The 12,194-nt window shown below is 40.1% G+C and overlaps 1 protein-coding gene across 6 annotated transcripts in view; it reads left to right on the top strand.

Annotated features, from left to right (window-relative positions):
• The first annotated feature begins 1,913 nt into the window (after positions 1–1,913).
• Positions 1,914–12,194, top strand: part of ahdc1 (AT hook, DNA binding motif, containing 1) — a 321,455-nt gene continuing 311,174 nt past the window's right edge. For 3 of the 6 annotated variants that reach the window (XR_005631116.1, XR_005631115.1, XM_039740342.1), the window contains exon 1: positions 1,914–2,450. The gene's annotated coding sequence lies outside the window, so the exon portion shown is untranslated. The remainder of the gene's footprint in view (positions 2,451–12,194) is intronic. The other 3 variants (XR_005631118.1, XR_005631117.1, XR_005631120.1) reach the window with 1 other exon arrangement.

Raw genomic sequence — 12,194 nt, forward strand, 5'->3', positions numbered from 1 at the left:
GTATATTACAGAAAACCAAAAATATCATAACTTGCACATACAAAAAGCAAATGCAATTGGTATATAAAATCTAATTTCCTGTGCCATAGAACCCTCAAGGTGGTTGCACCGAGTACATCATTAAGCAAGGTTATATGAGCCTACATTTTCTAATCGCACTAATGAATATACATCCATTCCTTCATTTTCTTAACTCACTTGGTCCAACACAGGATCGTAGTGTGTCCGGAGGTTTATCCATTACAATGTGGCAGTGAACCCTGGACGGGGGGATACTAGGCCATCACATTGTTAGTAAACAGTGTGCTCTCTCTGGTTTTTCAAGATGAAGACAAATTTGAAAGTCAAAGAAAGGCCAAGCTGAAAAAGAGGAGAAATGGAAGGAACAGGTATGGCTGACTAAGAATGATCACACCATCCAAAAACAGTTCAGTTCTGTACAGGTTAAGAGTCATGTGTGTAGTACTATGAAATTACTACTACCATGTCATCCACACTATAGTAACAATAATAAAATAGAAACAACAGGCTAAAAGGACAGTTAATGCAACACCATACATTGAATGTAACACACTTGGTGTACACAAAACAAAAAAGCATAAAAAAATTAGCATTTGGCACTATCAGTGGCTATGTGAAAACTATCTGTGAATGCAGTGGTCACTGCCAATGGTCCTGTATGATTTGATGGAATGGAGGAGGGAGACAAAGTGATTGTGCAGCATGGCTGAGGTCTTTGATAATAACATTTTTCAGGGATTGTGCAATACTTTATATACCTGTACGTTCTGAACAGAAGAGAGCTCTGGAGCAGTAACATTCCAAGCAGACATCACTGCCTCCCATAGTGTATTGCAATCCTAGTCCTATCCTCAGTGGTAAACCTTTGTATTTCACAGAATTAAACGTGTTAAGCTGACATTTGGTGAAGCAACAAGGCTTTGAAAAATAATGCTAATTATCAATACCAGCTAGGCCTTTACTTTCCATTTACCATTTTTATGCCATGTAAACCTCAGGAGCACACAGATACATACTGATTATATAGTAAATATGTCATAAAGTACATCTGTGTGTAAAGTGCTTGATGGTGAAAACGTGCTGCAGAGGAGTAACCAACATTGAAATAAAACATGTTTTGAATCTAGCACTGTAGGACTCCCCAACCGGGGTTTAAAACGGCAACATAATACATGTTAGAAGCAAACATAAAGAGAAGTTTTCAGTGTTTTAAATTTCTCAGATTGTAAAAATATTACTACAAATGAGATCATTAATTTGAATCAAAATGGATCAAGCTTAAAAAATGAATCATGGTCATAGTTTTCATAATGTTGTCATTCTTCTTGAAATTTGTAAAACTGAAACTAATTGAAAAGAATTATAATAATAGCAAATAAAATGTTTGCGTAACTCACACGCCAGTAATTAATTTACTTTTAAGTTTACTTCATCCTTATTGTTTGCTGTTTTCACAACTAAACTTTTAAAAGTTTATCCCACATTAGGTAGGTCCTGGCTTTCTCTGCATTTAACCAATCACAAACTTTCCACTAGCGACGTTCTCACTACGTAGCCATAACAATCTGAAATATTAAAAAATATAACATATTTTATGGTTGTCTCTTCATATTGTTGCCAGGTGCTGCTAGAACACCGTGAATCGACAAAGCAAAGTGCAAACTCACAAGCGGAGGCTAGGTGGCAGCGCCGCCGCACAGATATGACAACTGGTCACCAGTATTGGGACGGAATTGAGAGTATGAGGTCGCAATGAATGCCGGTCTATGGAGTTCGAGTACGCGCAGTGGAGGAGTTAGGTTTTCATGTGAAAACTACAACTCCCAGCATTTAGAGGAATACAACTTATAAAAAAAACTACGGGGTCCCGGATGCTGTTGACAGGCAAGCACGTCTAGCGCGCATGGTAAGGCACTCGCATAGGCAAAGCAGCAGCGGTGGGCAGATCCGTAGATCAGGGCAGTACAGCAGAACGGTCCCCTGCATATCGCAGCTCTCCCACCGTTTCGTTCTTTCTGCTTCAATTCGCCAGGGATCTACAGGACAATAAACAATACAACATCGGTCATCTTGCAGCTCGAAGAACGTTGCACGATTGGAAGGTGGTGTCCGTCTTTGTGTGCTTTTTGCTTTTCCCTTTTTTGCGTTTTCCTGAGGGATTGCTAGACTGGGGTTTGGCTCAATTTATACCGAGACACAGAAGCTGCGGGGGAGAAAAAAATAAAGGAGCGGAGCCAGGAAAAGAGAAAAGAATAAACATGTCCAGCCCGGCTGAAATGTGAAAATGCTGTCTGTTAAGGTTGTCAGTACCGCCGAGGGCTCGATGAATCATCCTGGAAAAGCAAAAGAGGAAATTCAGCAAAATATCATCCGAGCAACAGCCGAAGGCGAGGACGGTGTCAGCCGCGCTGTGAATCCATCTCAACCCGGTAAGCGGTGAGCTTTTTCTTCACCTTTGTATCGCATCCTATTGAATATTATGCATTGCTTTCAATTGGAGCCAGCTGTGCTGGCGTGGGTTTAATGGACAGTAGTATTTCGCAGGAATTTTTTAACCTCATCCCTGCCATAAAAGGATTCGATGCCAGAGACGCGGTTCAGATTGTCCGTATCGAGCGAATACTGCGCGATCGCATTTCCATTTTACTACCTAGTTAACCCGCACATTCACGGGCAGACACATTATTCAAACTTGTGCCTTCAACAGCTGTGCATAGCTGATAGTAGCAATGTTTCTTTAATCGCCGCGAAGTGTTTGTGTTGCATTCCCCGCTGAAATGAAAACTAGAACGGGGATTTTACGCTGGCAAGGACTGTATTTTAGGCGCTAATGCATTCGGACTTTTTCTTTTCCGTTTGAAATTTTCGATTAGGACCATTTGATTAATTTAAGTTTTTTGACATGTGGCGGAAGTCGGAATAGTGTTGGCTGTTATTAAAAGATCGTCGTGCGACTGCTTTGAAGCACAACGCGGTTCTGATTCATTCGCTTATCTTTTACCTGCGGTTTACCGGTGCTCGTATAGCGTTAGTAGTGCCCACTGACTATCATACACCCCGACGCACTGCCCACCCCACCCCCATAAAAAACGAGAAGCGACCGCAAGTTATGTTAAGAAAAGCTCTTTTAAATCGTGTTATCACAGGGGGCAGTTAATAAACAAAGGACGATCATAGAGCCAGGGGACTTTTCCCCCTGGCCAGTGCACACTGAATGACAGCTGTCGCGTTGGCATTGACCGCTAGTAGGCGTACTAATTATAGCGCGACATTTAAAGCGTGATTGCCAGCGGGGACAGTGAAGCTGGGCATCTTCCGTTCCTACTGGGCGCACAGGTTAAAACGGCCATCGGCACGACTTCTGAAGGTGTCTCGGAGTTAATCATCACAGTTTTTTTTCTGGTAAACACCCATAAGGCATAAATGGGTATACATTCTTTAATGCCATTGCTTCACAATATAGGCGCAGAATACCGATTGCAGAATTAGAGTCGAGGAAAGCCAGAACCAATCCCAGCAGTATGGGGTGCAAAGCAGGAAGGAACTGTGGAAGGGGCGGCTGACACAAACCATTTAACAGTGAACATCTAGCCAGTCTCCATTTCGGGGCCAAGGATATCCGGGTAATGTCTGACCGCACTCCGCGCAAGGCGAGGACAAGTCCTGGACGGGACGCCGGTCCTTCTTGGGGTGCATTCGCCCTCACAGACCAAGGAAGACTCCTTTAGTCAAATGACGATTATGAATATTTAGGAAAATTTTCTTGTAAAATGCGGGGTAATAAACCCCACTATAAATAACATAACTTGAACTATGCTTATTTCAACAAATATTTCGAGAGATCTGTAAAACTCAAGTGAATTGGCAAGCTTGATCAAGGTGGCTAGATAATGGATAATATTAATTACATGTTATTGCACTGTGTTATTGGTGTAATGGCATTTTACAGTATGTGTTTAGTGGAATATTTAAGCTACTGATCTGTCAAGTTTGTTCAGCATCGTCTCCACTAATTACATTTTTTTTTGCTGTATAAGGTATTATTTATATCCCAATTTGTAATGACTGATTGAATGTAATTTCTTGCTTATTATGTAACAGTATGAGCTGCATCAGTTTATGAATGGTGAATGACCAATAAAATGTGCCGTATGTAAAGGATCAGTAAGAAATAGAAAACAAACATGAAAGAACAGTTCATCAGTGCTGCTCCTGCTGGTGGTAGTAGTAATATTACTAACATTATTTTATAATGAGTTTCTGAAAATCTAATATAATTTAACATTGTCATACCCACTTGAGTGTGCAGGGCTTGTCCGAGCAGAATTGGGCATATGGCTGGAACCCACTTCAATGCGAGTGGCACACGCACCTTGACACGGGCCAGTTTAGAATGGCGAATTAACGCAACACTCGTGTGTTTGGTATTTGGGAGGGGAAAAAAAAATGGAGAAAACCTGACACGGACACGAGAAAAGCATGCAAACTCTATGCAGACAATGACAAGGCCTGGAACTGAGCCCAGAATTCAGGATGATGACTTGTGTGCCACCATGCTGTTCTGGTAATAGTGTTATTTTAATAAATACGAACAACAGTTATGTTGATGCTTTTATTTTTGTATTGTATAACAGTTTTAATAATGTGTTTGTTTTCCTTGGCAATGTTTTCCCTTAAGTACTATCATCTTAATGAATGGTCACAGAACTTTTAGCTATTACTACTGGAATTGGAAAAAAAAATAATGTTTTTCTTGATGTGGTTGATATTAATGTGTAAAAATGATTCTCTGTGCATAATATGATTTGATTCAGTTAAATGGAGAAACCAATTTATAAAAATATACAAATAATAATTATTAACTGTAACAGTAATAATAGTAATAATCATAATTGATTACATTTATATAGTGCTTTTCTAACTTACTGAAAGCACTTTACATAGACAGCGGGGAGCCACGTCAACAACCACCAATGTATAGCACCACCTTTGGATGATGCAACGGCAGCCATTCTTGTGCCAGTACACTCACCACACATTAGCTATTAGGTGGTGAAGAGCTGAGAGATAGTTAGACAGATATGACCAGGACATGGTGGGCAATTTAACCAGGACATTGGGAGACACTCTACTCTTCAAAAAGATGCCCACTGATCTGTTATGACCACAGAGGGTCAGGGCCTTATTTTTGTGTCTAACTGGAAGGACAGCACTGATTTTTAGAGCACAGTGTCCCTGTGACTGCAGTGGGACATCAGGACCACACACACACAACTCTTCCAGCAGCAACCCAAGCTTTTCCTAGATGGTCTCCCATCCAAGTGCTGGCGGGGCCTAAACATACTTGGCTTCATATGGATGACCTGTTCTGAAGTGCAGGTGGAATGGCTGCTGGCCGTAACAGCATCAGTTCTATAAATGAAAGGATCCTCAATAAGTTAAGATGAATGAAATAAAACAGTCACAGAAATAAGTATCTATCATGATTGTTGAAGACCTTTTGTAAATAACAGCAATATTGATAAAAAAAGAGTCCAATTCAATCTTATCTTCTTATTTCACTCAGGTTGGCAATATTTAAATAGGACTTAGGCTGCATTTCATGTCTGAGAAATTTCTTAAGCTACGGAGCTGACTTAGTTTAGAGGATAATGCAGAGGAAATCTTGTCATGTCGCGTCTTAGTTTTTTATTAATTGAGCAAGGAACCCCACTGGATTTATACCGGTAAGCAAGATCCAAGAGTTTTTATTACGTTTTTTTTTTTCTTTTTCATTTCTTTTTCTTCATTTCTGATGACAGGTTTTTCCTGGGCTTTTGTTTCCCTAGTAGTGGAGGGCTCTTTTAATTTGTGCCATCTCTTTGCTTATGCGCATGTGGCTACTTTAATATCAAAGTACTGTACCGTTCTGCTACATTAATTATTGATATTACATCCTACCCTTTCCACCACGTCACTTATCGTTTGTAGAAATATTTCCTTGTGTGTTTCTTTTCTCCAAACCGTATGCTTTCTTTGCCTAGTTGGGAGTTTTGTAGGATTCTGATGAGCTCTGCTTGTTAAATCCTAAAAGGCACAACGATCAGTTACTTGGTGACGTGAATCTGGCTTTATGTAGCGAGTACAGCACCTTAAGCAGACCGCGATCATGATGGCTAGACACTAAACTGTGACTTCTGACTCCGTGTTTCGCTGGTATTTGGGACTTGCTTCCCATTGTGTATCAGACATTTTATGTTGTTTTTTTATTCCTGCAGTGTTGTTTTCATAAATGCACTGATTTATTCACTTGTCTTGAAACGGTGGCTACTCATTTATTCTGCCAGTCTGATTAACTTACTGACTAATAGTTTATACAGTCTGAAAGAAGTCATGAGCTTATGTTTCATTAATTGCCATCAGTTGTTAAACAAATACAAGTTGCTGCAGAAAAGAAGCTGCATCTCAAAGATTAAGGAAAACCTGATGTGAGAGGTAATTTCATCGTAAGCTTTGAAATTGTTAAGGGCTATTAAAGAAGACAGAATGCCAGCCAGGGGTCAGACAGGGCTCGTTTAGACTGGAGAACAGGAGCCTTGGTGACTTCTAAGCACACCGAGAAGTTTCTCAGTGGGAGGCTGTTGCCGCCAAAACTCTTTTAAGAGCTTCTGAAAAATTCTGGACTGTGTTCTGGTCATTGTTTTGCCACAAACACAAGAGCCCTAATTAGGCTTTGGCTGCAGGCTTTGAAGTAACAACCAGGCTTTTTTCTCTCTTCAGCTTTCAAATATTCTGAGATGTGTGTCACGGTCTGAGGGCGCTGGTGAAATGGAGCATTTCACAGGTATCACTGGCATTCCACTTGCCAAATTCTTGTTGCAGTGAGAGAGGAATGATGTTACCCGCCTGACCTCCCTCAACCCCCCACCTCGGCCCGTTCCCCTTGAAAGGTACAAGGACTTATCATAGCCTCGTCAGCGGTGACACTGGCAGAGTTTTAAAATAGACCGACTTCTCCAGTCATTTTTAGAAGGCAGATTTAAAAAGAAACAAAAGATCTAATAGAATTGTTTGATAGGAATATACTGTCCATCCATCCATCCATTTTCTAACCCGCTGAATCCAAATACAGGGTCACGGGGGGTCTGCTGGAGCCAATCCCAGCCAACACAGGGCACAAGGCAGGAACCAATCCTGGGCAGGGTGCCAACCCACCGCAGGACACACACAAACACACCCACACACCAAGCACACACTAGGGCCAATTTAGAATCGCCAATCCACCTAACCTGCATGTCTTTGGATTGTGGGAGGAAACCGAGCGCCGGAGGAAACCCACGCAGACACGGGAGAACATGCAAACTCCACGCAGGGAGGACCCGGGAAGCGAACCCGGGTCTCCTAACTGCGGGGCAGCAGCGCTACCACTGCGCCACCGTGCCCCCCGGAATATACTGTATATAGACATAAAGGCAGAATACTATCAAAGGCACTATAAAAGATAGATGACTGTCGAATTCCTATTGTTGTGTCCTACCAGTTTTATAAATTGGCAGATTGGTACTGAATTGCTGTGGGTGTCTCTTACCAGTCTGACAGGCACATAGAGAGGGAAGTACTAAATATTGGTGGTCGTCACTGACAACTTTTAGATAAGTAGATCAATGCTGAACTTCTGAGGTTGCCCCTTCAAGTTTTGTAGATTGATATAAAATTTTTATGATGGTCTCTTATAAGTTTTATGGGTAGATATAAAGATAGTTTATTGAAGGCAAGGGAATTTGCAGTGTTACATTAGCTGACATACACAAATTTCAGAAAATGTATTCCATATGATACAGTCCATAAGAAATTTGACAAAAGAGAGGAGACCATTCAGTCCATCAAGCCTGTTTGTTTGACAAATTGCTAAGGTGTCCCAATATCTCTTCCAGAAAATAAATAAATAATATGATTAAAATTAACAGAACACATTGGCCGAGAAACCACTGCCTAGCCAGGTGTTATGTTGTAGCATATAAAAGACCTCCAGTATTGTTTCCAGGAGCACCTTGGTAGAATTAGTCTTGTGCTGGAGGTGCTCTGTAGGTTGAACAGTTTGTTCTGCAGAGGGTGTGAGATACTGTTCACCATTGCCAGTATCTCATCCAAAATTCTTCTCTCTGCCTCCACCTCAAGAAGGTCCAGAGTAGTGCCCAGAGCAGAGCTGGCCTTTCTGTTGGAACATGATCAGTCTGTTGGCGTCACCTGTCCTCATTCTTTTGCCATAGGATACTATGGCATTAAATAAAGAACACACTTGCAACTGCAGACTGACAGAGCTTTTGTGGAAACGTTCTGTCTGCAGCAAAAGATTGGAGTCACTTCTGGAAAATTAGGGATGCCCTGATCAGGTTTTGTAAGGCTGATACTGATCACCGATTTCATGTTGCTCGATCAGGCAATTCTGTTACTGATTCTGATGTTTAAAACTACTGCATAATCAGACAAACAAGAAGTGTTATGTCCTATATTAAAGTGTATTTTTATAGTTAAACTATACATCATGGGTGTTATCTGTTTATGTTTTATTAACAACATTAAATTCTGTAGGCTTATTTTTCAGTGAAACTAAAAATGCTATAATAAAAACATTTCTTCAGTTACTTACCTTCATAAAATATGTACAAAAATTTGTGTCTATAATACATATGACATAAAAGAACATAAAATGCTTCTTATAATTGCAAGCTGTCATATCGTTTAATTTTTTCTGTAATGTACATAATGTGAAACAAAGCTTAATTTAAAATAGATAGTTTTCAGATATATATATATATATATATAGTCGGAGATGGCTGGGGTGGCGACCATGTGGGGGAGACTGCCCTGGTACCTTTGGGGGCCACGGGTACAGAACTTTGAAGCTCCACCCTGTAGGGGCCAGTGGTCACCGCCAGTGGGGGCGCCCCTATACCTCTGGAGCCCTGCACCTCAGCACTTTTGCCACACCCGGAAGTGCTGGAGGGAAGAGGAGCAGGGACATTCAGAGTGTTTCTGGGGATGCAGCCGGCACTTCCGCCACACTGGGGCGTGTCGGTAGAAGATTGCTGGGACACACCTGGAGCACATTCAGGGGACCATAAAAGGGGCCGCCTCCCTTTATACAATGGCTAGAGTCAGGAGAGAAGAGAGGACAAGGTCTGGAGGAGAGACCAGGAGGCAGCCTGAAGGAAAAGGCACTGTGTGGTGGCCAGGACTTTGGGGTGCGTTGCACTTGTAAATAGCAGTATGCCAATTAAACGTGTGTTGGGTGAAATTGACGTGTCCACCTGTCTGTGTCCGGGCCGGCTACCACTATATATATATATATATATATATATATATATATATATATATATATATATATATATATATATATATATATATATATATATATATACTCTTTTTATTATAAAAGGAAATCCTGCGACGACACATTCTCAGAGATAATTTCAGGTCCCGCAAGATTAGACTATTTGACAAGAGATTTTGACAAGTCCTGCCCTCCTCTCAAACTTTTACAACCACGCCCAATCACTTCTCATTCATGTGAATGCTATTGTCAGACACGTTCCTTTGCTCTCCACTGAAAGTCAGAAATAAGACAAAGTAGAATGTCGTAAAGAGGTTCAAAAACATTGGCACAATACACATGCAGAGCAGGTTACAGATTACGAAAGTACTAAAATTCGAAAGTCTCAAAAAACTGATAGTAAAGATCACATTAGCACTAACAAATGGAAATTATTACTCCGTGAAATAACGGAAAAGCGAAAAGAGATCGAAATATGGACATGGGTGATATGACAGAAGTATGTAGATATTGTTCGGCTTTAAACTTTAACTTGGAGACTTGTATATTGTCTAATTCATGTTGCCATCAGGGAAAAGTAGTGTTTCTTCCCAATGAAGAGGCGTATCCACGAGAATTAAAAGATTTGTTGTTTGGTGAAAGCGAAATCCACATACGCAATATATATATATATATATATATATATATATATATACTACTCACACAATCAATTAATTGATATTGTCAATTAAACACTGCTTAAATGTAAATATAACTGCACTTATAGGTTCTAATCATTTTACATCATCAATTGTACTACAGCTAAAATATGCATATACTATATTTATAAATTGTGTTTATTTTTATTTTTTTTCTTATTCAATGTATCAGCTAGACGTTTGTAATTCTTACGGTGTAATTATAAATGTGAATTACCATTTTAATTATGTGGTACTTGTGTCCTGCCAAAACCTTTGCTGTATGATACAGAACAATAATTAATAAACACAATACTGACCTTTAAAAATGTTGCAAATGTATCAAAATGTTTATCAAGAGGACACAAGGTTAACATGTTTAAAAAATATATGAGTAAAAGAGACACTTTGTTGCTAGGCTAACATTTTTCTTTTTCCAGTTGAAAATTCAAGCTGCTGCACTTAAAATAAGCTTGCTGTCCAAACTAAAATGGTGGCCATTTTAATTTAAGGACAAAATAAAGTTCTATCTTTCTATATGTCTGTCTGTGCGAGCCAATACTCTTGTTTCACTCTTTGTGTAATCCTCAATAATTCCTTTAACCTGACAATTTCTCAATTACAAGAATATGGAACAGTGATGGTAAGTGCCTGTGTTTTGTGATAGATCAATGTTTATTTCAAAGTTGATAGCACATGGTGACCTGCAACTTGGTTGCAACAGTTATCTTTAAAGATGGTGGCAGATACCAAAATGACCAAGTCAGACCAAGACTTTGCTTGTAAAAGGAGCAATTTGATGCCTGCTGCTACTTTCTAGTTAGTTCCTCATCACAGAGAGGATGGCATATATGTAAGCAAATTATGAGCAAATTCCATCCATTCTTCAGCATGGGAAAAAAACAGTTTAACTTGAACAAGTCACCATATTGTGTAGTTGTGGGTAGCACAAATCAAGTATCATCTCTATTAAATCAGTAGAAACTGGTGAGCTATGGTTTCGTTGACTCTGCCCTCATCCAATGTTTTCTGATAGTTAATATAAAGTTAGATGAGGCAACTCTGCCAATAGTCCTGTCTGAGTTTACAAATGTGTTTATGCCAACAACATCCATTCATCTTCCAATTCTTATTATCCAGAGCAGGATCACAGAGAAGCTGGAGCCTATCCCAGTAAGAAATGGGCACAAAGAAGGAACAATCCCTGGATGAGGTGCCAGCCCTTCATCACAGGGTGAACACACATATGGACACATACACACCAGGGCCAGTTTAGCATCAACAAATTGTCCAGCCTGCTATGTCTTTGGTCTGTGGGATGAAACCAGAACAATGTGGACATGGGAAGTATTTTCAATGTCCACACATGGAATACCTGGAATGGGAGCCCCAGTCTCCTTACAGTAATGCTGCCGTGGTCCCACTGCACTACTGTGCTGTTCTCCAAGTATATTGGAAATTTTATTTATTCTGGTGCATTCCAAAGTTGGTAAAAGACTAAAATAATAAGGAAAGTAATTCCTTACACTTTACTTTACAGAAAAAATGTACAGTTTTCATCCCACAGCCACAGCTTTTCCTGAAGTGACTTTTTTATTACAGAGAAACTGGGAGGTACAATGTGTATGAGTAAGAGCAAAAAATATAAAGGTGACTGCGATGATGAAGGGTAACCAGCCAACCAGAGTGTTTCTAGCTCTTGATGGCACTGGCACATGTTATACTAAATGATGCCATGTGGTGCATGGTGTTAGATTACAGGGGTGAGAAGTTTGCATTGGGGTTCTTATGGGACAGGCCTTGTTACCACCGGATTCAGTGTAGATCTTGATGTCGGCTTTATTGCAGACTAACCAAAGCTCCTGTTGTTACCAGCATATACAGGAAAAACTGTCTTTAGGAAATTCAACATGGCTAAACACACCCCACGATGAGACAAAAAGATGTACTCTTAGACTAAAGATGTAATCAAGTGAGACAATGAAACTGTTATTCAGATTAATTAAGAAGAAAATGACATATGTACCTGTGGTTTTTGAGATCCCACTTTGACCAGCAGAAAACTTATTGTATGCTGATGGCAATGTCTTCCATCATCTGTAGCATATTCCTGCTGTCTGATAGAAATTGTATTCCTGACATTGGCAATGGTTTCTGGGTTGTCCCCCTCCTATTATAACCCC

The sequence above is a fragment of the Polypterus senegalus genome, chromosome 17 (genome assembly GCF_016835505.1).
Source record: "Polypterus senegalus isolate Bchr_013 chromosome 17, ASM1683550v1, whole genome shotgun sequence".
Lineage (NCBI taxonomy): Eukaryota > Metazoa > Chordata > Cladistia > Polypteriformes > Polypteridae > Polypterus > Polypterus senegalus.